General features: G+C 37.0%; 1 protein-coding gene across 1 annotated transcript in view; it reads left to right on the forward strand.

Annotated features, from left to right (window-relative positions):
• Positions 1-11,006, forward strand: part of LOC144005936 (pinopsin-like) — a 224,428-nt gene that overhangs the window by 211,896 nt on the left and 1,526 nt on the right. The window lies entirely within an intron of this gene.

Genomic DNA, 11,006 nt, shown 5'->3' on the forward strand with positions numbered 1-11,006 from the left:
GATATTTAATATATGGTCTGGGTCCAACCAGACTATAGTTTGCCGAGCTAGGGTCTCACGACGAGACATGTTAAAATCGTTTGAGATGGCAGTTCAAATTATGTTCATCCGTGCCTTTAGCTGTATATCAGGGAATTCCACTTAAGTATTGCATTGAATTATAAATTGCACTATGTATTAAAAAAAAAAAAAAAGTATAATTATTTGTTTGTTTCCTCAGTCATTTGTCACTGATCAGAGGGCAACGTAAACTGGTTGTCTCTTAGTGGCACGCTATCTAAAAATTATTAACCAATAACTGAGGCTACTTTTATGATGTACTAATTAATTTCGTGCAGCAAGTGGCGACATCTAAACCAGAGGGAAAAACTGCCGAACAGTCTCAGTGCCAATTTACTTTGGACCAAGTGTGATTGACTACACAGTAAATTCTGTAGAGTAAATTTTACTCTAAACAGAGTCTATTTGGACCCACTAAATAGAGTAAAATTTACACTTGGAAGAGAGTTTAAAAAAAAAAAAAAAAGTCAGGCAAGTGTTGAGGAACAATCCCACAACTTCAGGTTGGGAGACAGCCAATCTACCCACCAAGCCACGCAGCTCCTGTTGTGTGTTAGCTGGAATGTGACCCGAGTAATATAACAGCAGGTCTCCGAAGAGACCGAAAATGACCTTGGAGAAACAGAAGCAAACAGTAGCAGTGGCATAGCTCAGGTGGTAGAGTGGCAGTCTCCTAAGCTGAAGGTTGTGAGTTTGTTCCTCAACCCTTGTGTCTCCAAATATTTTACTCCCTTCCATGTGTACATTTTACTCTATTTAGAATTGGGACCACACTCTTAAAAACAGATTGGTCAAATCTACCAAGAAAAGTTACATTTGACCAATCTAGCTGGTAGTTGTGTGTCCTACAGATCATTTGGTTAAAACAACTACTCTAGAATGGTAGGTGTTTTCAACAAATATATATTGGTGATTGGGCCAACCAATACAAATTGGTCATTCTGACCAAGAGATTGGTTAATCTGTTTTAGAGGCTGAAAAAAAAAGTACCACTGAATGTTACACCCACCTAAGTGGGGCAAAAGTCATTCTTTGGATTTGACCCATCCACTGAAGGAGTGGTGAGCAGCAGCAGGAATCATTTTGGTGATCTAACACCCCCAATTCTAACCCATTGTGCTGAGTGTCAAGGAGGGAGGAATATGGGTCCATTTGTATAGTCTTTGGTATGATCTGAGTAAGGATTGAACCCACAACCTCCCAGGAATGTCATGTTGTCCTCTTATTTCCTGATTTCATTATGTGTTCAGCCCTCATCATTTTTGTCCAATGGAATCACTGATCGTCACGCGGGTCGACATGATTGCGCAATATAGTCCACTTGCAAAAAGCACAGTGTGAATATGAACCGCACCAAACGGAAAAAAAAGAAAGTCCGCTTTTGGTCCGGACCAAACAAGCGGACTGAAGGACTTTTTTGGTCTGAATACACCCTTAATTATTTTTTAATCGTGTTAATGTGAGGCTGTTTACTGTACACCACTCATCTGTGAGTCAGAGAGATAGATATAGGGAATAGTCTGTACAGGAGTGAAACATTGTACCATTCTATCAAATTTCCTTGCCTTTATTCTTAAAAAAAAAAAAGTGACATTATTTCCAATTGACAAAAAATGCACCATCATTATGATTCGTTTACTGGTTTGGTCTGTAATGTGCAGTGTTAAGGAAAATGTGAGGGGATGCTACACTGCACACAGACCCGTTTCGAGTTGGCTGCAGGCTGCAAAATACGAGCTGCGGGTGATAATTTTTTGTGATTGTCAATGAAAGGCATTGTTTGACATTTGCCAATCATCACATACTTTTTCCGCGGAACTTGGCCAAAATTGATCGGTGGCCGATCAATCAGAGCATCATTATAATAATACATGGGATTTTTTTGTTTTTGTTTTTTTTTTGGAGGGGGTGGGGGACTTTTTTTTTTATTTTTTTTTATTATTTTTTTATTCATATATTCTCCTGCAGCAGACAGAACACTACAAACTGTCATGAGTACAGCAGACAAGGGAAACCATCACATAGTAAACTATTGAACAATGCATTCATACTTTTATTTTTGGCTGGAGGCCAAAGGGCTAAAGCAAAATAAGCAGCTAAGGGATAGTAAGTGAACTCAGTCTATCATGTGTTATCTGTCACTCTTCTAGTAGACATTTGGTGATTATCGTGCTGTAATCTCATTCTACACTATTGTGTGGATTAACGGCTTGTGTTAATGTAGCACAATCTTTCAATTAAAGTCAAGTCACTCTTGTACATGTTTTTGATTGATTCCATTCCACAGTCTGGAAACTTCATGGCCAAGCAAGAGTTTACACCACAGAATAATAATGCTATGGGGGGAAAAAAAATCTCTCATTTTATGAATACTGTATTAGTTGAGTCTATTGTAAATCTTTGGTGAATAGAAATCAGCTTTAATGAGTAAAATTTGCCAAGCATGTCAGAGTACTGTTGCACTTTTGCCGCAAAAGGATTTGCTTTGAGGTTAGGTATTGTCATGGATAAGTCTGGATGCTTTACACAAGGCTTACATTTCCAGAATATTCTCATCCCTCGGTGTCCAATACAGATACTCCAAGGGGCCTATTCACTAAAGGTTTGCGCCGCCTTTGCATCGCGCTAACCGGCAAAAATGGAGCAATTAGGGAGCGCCTAATTCACTAAACATGCGCAGATGGGGAAATCCGTCACTAAGTGTGCGGCCAACAGATTGCGTCACGGTGCGCCGGTGTTATTTGCACGTATGTAAATTAGGTAATTTGCATACATTTATAATAATGTCATCTTTCTCGCATGTTCTTGGCGCAAATCCATTGCCATGTGTGGTAAATCAGGTGCAAATTTGCTCCAAGCTATCAGTTTTGTGGGCGTGTTTGCGCCGGTATAGGATTAGAGCAATATACTTAGTGAATAGGTGGGTAACTGGGCGCAGACTGCGGGTGCAGTTGTGGTGCAATATTTCGTGCTATTACCGGACGCAGCGCATTCTTAGTGAATATGCCCCCAAGTGTATTAAATAGAGCCTCTTAACATCTGATATTGATGCACAGGAGGTACCCTGTTGGAGCAACTAAATCTGAAATATGTTAACATTTTCGTCAGGCGCTCGAATATAGTGTGAGCAGTCATACTAAATTGAGGCCTTCAGTTAATCAATATGTTTCATAAAGTAAACATTTACTTTATTGATCTATCATTATTTTGTTTAGTTTTTTTGCAATGTGAAATATTACACATCTTACAAGAAGCTATTTGGTCTTGTTTCCGATCTATAAACACAAGTCCAACTAAAACCTTAGCTCAGCCACAAATAGATGACCTGACCTAACAGCGAGGACCTTGCAAGAAAACATACACTATTACCCACTTGTGACAGCCTGACTGGAACACTCCGATGTCCTGTATGTCATTTTCAGTCTTCAATTCCTCCCAGCCCGTTACTATGGAAACTGTGAGTTGAGGCGAGTTGAAGACTAAAAATGCTGTACAGATACAAGGAACAGCTGGCGTGCGTTTCTCCCATCATCCATCAGTGGTGCCCACAATCAGCAGAGCCGAAGTGGCCACCAGGAACATGAATTCACACTGTGGACTTCTGGGTATGTTTTCACTCATTGTGCCTTTTGAGTCCTGTCAATGAATGCATGTTTTTTTTTTGTCATTCGGGGTGATGTGAAACTCAGTTCCAGGCAAAGTTGCGGAGACAGAAACCACTGGAGGGAATTAACGTCCAGATGAAACATTACTGATGCCTAATTAACAATCTGCCCATCTGTAACATCTTGCATACCGTCACAGGCCACTGTGCAGCGCACATCGGGCCTGACAATTTGGAACAATCTTGAGGTTATTAGAGCAGCATTTGAAGTTGTCTTCCCTTCCTTCAGATGCGAACACATTAAGCAGCCTCATTCAGATGGAAAATAACATTTTGAATACAAAAAAGCAACATGCTGCTCCGTACCTCTTATTTGTCAACACGCTCGAACACACTCTACGATGATGAAAAGGGGCATAATTCATCTCAAGGAGGAAACATGAAAGGCTCCAATTAAGCCAAACCTCCTGCGCTATTTTCCTTAGATGCTTAATTCCATATAAAAACTGCATGATAATTATTGAAACTATACTGAAAAGCTGTTAGGGGTTCAATATTTTGACATTATAAGTGACATGTTGACAGGCCCGATGATTTGCTGAACCATCAAACAGGAAAAAACAAGGCCAGATGTTGTAAAATCACTTTACAATCACTTCCACTCATTTATTGTTCATTCATGACTTGACTTTATTTTAACATGCTGATTAAAATCTACTTTCTAGAACAAGCATTTGTCGTTACACATGGTAGATTAGCTGTTGTCAAAATATTGCAAACATGACATTTTTTTGAATTATTGTTTTTATCTACTTTCTTAATTCAAATGTAAATAAACAGTGGGTCACATTTCACTGGTATTGTACTTTTCCTCATCAGATGACATGATGATTAGTGGAACTTCTAAGGTTAAACACAATCCCATATTTCTTCATTTGTTAGAATTTAGAAAGCTATTTTCTTTGAAAAAATATATATATTCTTGGTTTAAACTGTTGGTTTAGATTCAGTCATAAAACAATTTAAGCAACCTTAATTGTCATAGAATGGTTAAAAGAGTCAATTCTATATGCAACACAATTTAAAAATAATAATGACATGTAAGGGGGTCCTTGTTTTATGTTGGTCTACAGCATTTCAGGAATCTGAACAGCTCACAATGAACTAGTTTGCACAGAATAAGAATAATATGTCGTCACAAGATATCCACTCAAATATACAGTACATGAAAAAAATGTATGGCCTAGGTGTGTTTTTCACGCAAATATTTATTGTAATTATGACCGTACTCTTGCATCAGCCATACATTCAGCAAGGTTTGCCCCTAAGTACAAATTCATGTTACATCACTATGGCAGGAATGGAGCTCTTTAGTAAACCCAAGACACACAATTTATTCTTTAGATGCTTGATGTATCTGTGAATGCGCAGAGGGAGGATTATGGCATGCGCCTGGAAGGTGAGTCTTCACAATAACAATAAACACAGCTAACAATAGAGGCAAATATTAGGCCAAACATTCTTGTGTTTCTGATGCTCATAGATACGAATCATTGCAAGATTCACAGCATATGAATGATGATTTAATGATTTAGTTACAGAACACATTGGCTGATCTGTACATCTTCAGGGCCATCGATGCGCTGCATGAAGACATTCGCATCCTCCTCCTCAGCTGTCCGGGAAGTAAACTGAGGGACATATAGTCATTTAAGGCAAGCAGCTGTGTTAAAACTCAACTGCAATTGGTATTACGGAAATCAGATGCTTCTGAAATTTGAGGCTCAAGCTGCACCATGTTTGCATATGGCAACATGTAATGCACACGACACCCATTGCATCCTGAGCAGGGCTGTAATCAGATGTTTGCGAGTTGGATTGCTCAAATCGTATTTATTCACTTTTTGAGTTCCGCTGTGCTTCTCAATATCACAGTTTATGGAAGCAAATGAAGTCATCCAATTATCATAGTAATGCCTATAAACAAAGCATCCGGGCATGGAATGACTTCATTTAAATTCTTTAAACAGCACTCAAGTGACTGTTCGCATCTAAATAACTATGAAGCTACTGGAGAGTTTGGAATACTGTATTTTGCCACAAATAATTAGTGCACATTCTTTGGACTGCGATTGGTTGGCAACCAGTCCAGGGTGTCCCCCGCCTACTGCCCAGAGCCAGCTGAGATAGGCGCCAACAGCCCCCGCGACCCTTCTGAGGAATAAGCGGTCAAGAAAATGGATGGATGGACATTCTTTGGAATATGATATGCACAACAAATATTTGTAACCAAATATTTGCGTTTTTCATACAGCCGTGTACGTAAATGACAACTTTAGGTTTCTAGGCTGAAACAAAATTGATGTTGTGATGAAAGAAAATTTGGTATGCAGCTCAATTGTGGTATAAAAGTTCATTTAAATGGTATTTAAATTGAACGAGTGAATGAAACAAAGTTTCTGGGATTAATCATCGTTGATCAAAAACCAATAAACTTAAATTAGATTAATCAGTGGCTGTTCTTTATAAAGTGTAGGATTTCCTAAATAAGAAATGCCTTCATATATATAGTAATTTTATCTTGTGTTGCCTCACGTCATATTGTTCTGATGTTTGAGGGAATTTACATAAAAACAAATATGACCCAATAATTAAAGTACAGCAAAAAGTGATTAGAATAATGAATAAGGTTGTCTACAGAGAATCAATAATCAATTATTTATAGGATCTGGTATTTTAAAATTTAGGGATATCGTGAATTTGAAAACACTGGAAATATTTTTTCATGCAGTTTGTAGTCAGATTTTATTTAATTTATTTTTCTTTTAATTTCTTTAAGAGAAGGAAACTTATTTATTAAAGGGTTTAATCCTGTCTGAAACATGTAATGTGAGGATCAACATAAAATACAGATATGTTTCAGTTTTTGGTGTAAAATTGTGGAATGGACTTGATCATGCGTTAAAGCTGCGTACTTCTTTGTTGGGGTTCAAGAAAAACTTTAAATGTAAAATAATTAATGGTTATAGTGCCATTGATAAAATGTCAAACATTTAGGATTTATTTAATGTGAGTATTGTAGTTAGTTAGTTAGTTAGTTAGTTAGTTAGTTATTGTTTTGTTGTAATTCTTTATGATTCATGGGGCTGTTAGGAAAGGCAATAATTTTTTTGGGCTAATTGATATGTTCGACAGTATTGGTGTTTTCTTTTATGTGTTCTGTATGGAGCCAACAACAAAATAAACTATAAAGTGGTACTATGTATGTCTCTAGTACTTGAGCACAATCACATCCAAAGCAAAATCTCGCCTACTTAAAAAGCAGACACATCCTCATTAGAGCAGATAGCGGAGCGCACTGTCCCAAACCATTGTGATCATTCTGAAATCATCATCTCAGAGAGGCCTCTGACCTCTCTCCCCAAGTACCCTGTCAGTGCATCCCGCTCTTTCCTTCTCCCTGCCGTGATTTATGTTTCTGTGCCCGTCTTCCCGGTTTGTTTGACCTTATAGCCTTTTGGTGTGCATCTACGAGCGTGTGCGTGCGTAGGCATACTCCAACCTATTCCATTTCTTCCTTGGTCGACTGAGCCCCGTCAGTGTATTGGGAGGGCTAAGGAGAAATGTTGCTTGCCTCCATTCTTAGATGAGCTGCAGGTTATTGAAAGACAGACAAAGTATGTACTGTATTGCTAAAAGAAATATAGTGCTTGGCATGTCCGCAGGCATTTCTCCCGCATCCAGCAAATATTTGACAAGTTCGGTGTCAAGTAAGGTGACTCGGGTGGTATAAATCCATATCCATTCATTATCTGTAATACTTAGGTTGTCCTGGATGTTCAAAAATATTCAATCAATTCAACACAATGTAACTTCAGTATTTGTAGATGTAGTGATGAAGGCCAAAGGACAAAATTTCCTTGTTGATGTTTTCCTTTATGCACTCTGTTGGGCCCCATTTTTTATTTTTTGATTTCCACAAATCAATCCATTGTCTTAACCGTCTCACAGAAAATGTTTCAGTTTTATTTAATTCAAAGTTATTATTTTTTTCACCTTTTATCAGGTCAAGAACTTTGATTCAGTCACAAACTTAACTACTGTATATTTCACCATTTTTTCTACTTTTGTATTACAGCTACTTACTTTTGTATATATATTTTTTTACTAACACAAAAAATTTGATGTTAATATTAGGAATGTTCAACACCACTTTTTTCTGACTGATGAGCACTCAACTGTCAAGTAGTCATCGATACCGCTACCAAGTACTGATACAACTAATACATTTGATACATAAACTAAAAAAATAAATCACTGACAGGTCATTTTAAGGAAAGACATGTATATCTCAATATAGCATTTTCCCTTCAAATGATATGAAATGAATGGCAATTTTCTGTTTTTTCAATTTCTAATTTCTAGTTCCAAATCGTAAAACAGTCATAAAAGTAAGCCTATACTGGTATTGGCCTCCATCATGAGTACTGATACCTTGAAATTAGGTCCTGGTCTCAGCCTGATACCAAAAACTGGTATCAGTTTTCACCCATGCCTAGAAAAAAAATAGTAAATTAATGTAAATGTCCAATGTTCTAATGCAAATGATGATGGTCATTATATTTGGGTAATATGCAGTACAAGTACACTGCAACAGACCTCAATTTTTGTACATGTACAAAATCACCCTTAAAAGACCTCTATTGTGTCAAAATCTTTCTTTCAAACTATTCATGTAATAGTTTATGCAGCTCTTGGGTAGTTTCTATTTATTTAGTGTTGTTTTTATTTCTTTTTATTACTTCATTTCTCTTTTCTTCATTTGGAGGCCGATCCTAAAGATCTATTGAGCCAAGAATGACTTCAGCCCCATCCTATCACTCATTCATCACACAAAATATTTGGATGGTTTCATGTGAGTTTTAATATTATATTTTTGTTTCCAGCACACTCACTTTCAACATTTGAAGTATTTGTAGTTCTTTTTTTCAAAATAAAAATAATAACTATAATTGGATGAAAGAACACTGATGGTCATGCAAAATGATTTGCAACATTATGTTCCCGTATGTCTTGCAGTACATCAGCTAGTACCAATGGCAAGCTAAACATCATTGTGACACTTGTATACCTTTTACATTTTTATTTTTTTGGATTGTACATTTAAAGACATCTACCAGCTATGTTGGACAAGGGACACAACCAAAACCTGCAGGACTCAGGCATTCGAGGACTGAGTTTGTCCACCACTGCTAGAGTGAAGTTAATGAATTTGTTTGGTGTTCAACTCAATTGTTTAAATGAAATGAAATGACATTAAATGAAAAACAGTGTCACAACAATTCGTTCTTTAAAAAAAACAACAACAACTTTTCAGGAAAGCCGTGTAGGTGTAGGAAACTGTCATTTCAGTATTCTCATGCATTTAACAATATTGGCTTCCATATCAAATGTGTTTGCTGGACCTTTGGCAATGTATTTTTGTAATGTTATTAACAATTTTTGGCCAATTATCTAACATTCCTGTATTTTGTGTTTATTTATGAGTTGTTGTGTCGTCTTGTTTCCCGTCTTGTGTCTTTCTGCTTTTCTATACAGGCTGTGAACGATCTCCACATTTCGCACTTATGACAAAATGTAGTAGACTATAAGTATACATGAACCTCATTGCGTATACTAAGTATACTACGTTTTCTCAAGAGTGTTACAGATTCCGCGTTTAAAGGTGAACTTGGAAAGAACGTGTGTGTTTCCAACCTTAAATATACACTATGTGGATGGACATGTTTGGAAATGCCTGGAATTTCAAGTAAAGCCAAGCATCCTGAATGAATTGTTATGCTGTCAAACTGCTGCTGGGGTACTCAATTATTCAGAATCTTCCTATCTGTCCATCAGCCAAACTGGATACCTGGACTTTGAGCTGCATGACACCGAGAGAATTGGGTTGTGTAGCAGTTGGTGTAAAACGGAAAGATCTGCATGATATCAGAATGCTGAAACTTCCACAAGTCTTTCATGGATTGAATAATCTATCAAGGGGTCATTCACTATTTATTATACTTTGACAGATGACTTACACGATCCCTGCTTTCTCTCTGTATCCAAGAGACAAGAAGCCTGCTCCTCACTTTCCACAATGCTTTGATTGGTGTCACCTGCAAGCCCTGGTTATATGTAGTGGAAATGTTCAGTGTGGAATAATCCAACTTCAGTTTGAATAATGACAAATGTTACCCTCATACGGACGGCACTGCGCATATGTCTTAGGCCATCATTAGATTTGTTGTTTTTGCAAGTAGACCAAATACAATGTTACGGCGGCGGATTAGGGCCACCTATATACTTTTATAGGGGGGTGGGGTGGTAATATTTAGAGAAACAACTCACAAATTTATGAGAAAAAATGGTTTATATGCGACATTATAAAGTGGCAAATTTGTGAGAAAAAAAAAATTACGAGAAATAAACTCGCAAATTTGCGACATTATAAAGTGGAATATTTGCAATACAAAATTGTAAATTTACGAGAAATTAAATGCCATATTTACGAGTAAAAAAAACAACTCAGAAATTTGCGAAGCCTGGACGAGATGCTGGCTTTTGTCCACCAGGAGTTAACATGAGGATTTGTTGTGGTTAATGGAACAGTCTTTATAAAATGAAAAGGCTTCTTTTTTAACTTTATTCGTCATACAGGACAGCTAGAGTGGCACTTCATGACCCTGTATCAGCTCGACACATCAGTTAACTACTTGTACAAAAAAAAAAAAAGCATGAATTTGTAAATAACTGGAAACGTAAATATACAAGTACATATGTATTTTTTAACAAATTTACTTAAATGTTTGATCCTAAAGGGTGAGGACCTTAGTTTGCAAAGCGAGGTGACTTCATCACTGGCAGTATCCAACGCTTGAAAGTGTGAATGCTTAATATGATATGGTTGATCTCTGTCCAAGTAATTACTATAAAACCCGACCAAAAAGTATTGGCACAAACATCTGAATATGCAACGTGTATTTCTCGCAAGTTTATGAGTTGTTTTTTTTCTTGCAAATCTGCAACTTTATTTATGGAAATTTGGGATTTTTTTATTTTTTTTTTCTCGGAATATTACACCCCTCTAAAAATTATACGTGGCCCTAATACGCCGTCGTACACTCCGCAGAGTGAGTGCAAATATAAATGGCAAATGTCTTTAAACAGACATAGAGTAATTAAATAAACATTTACCTTAAAGAATCAATATTACAGACATCTACAGTACACCCATCATCACAGTGTGCAAAGAAAGAATGAATTAAAAGCGCTGTAGTCCTCACTATTCCCCTGCAAAATA

This window comes from Festucalex cinctus, chromosome 1 (genome assembly GCF_051991245.1).
Source record: "Festucalex cinctus isolate MCC-2025b chromosome 1, RoL_Fcin_1.0, whole genome shotgun sequence".
Taxonomy (NCBI): Eukaryota; Metazoa; Chordata; class Actinopteri; order Syngnathiformes; family Syngnathidae; genus Festucalex; species Festucalex cinctus.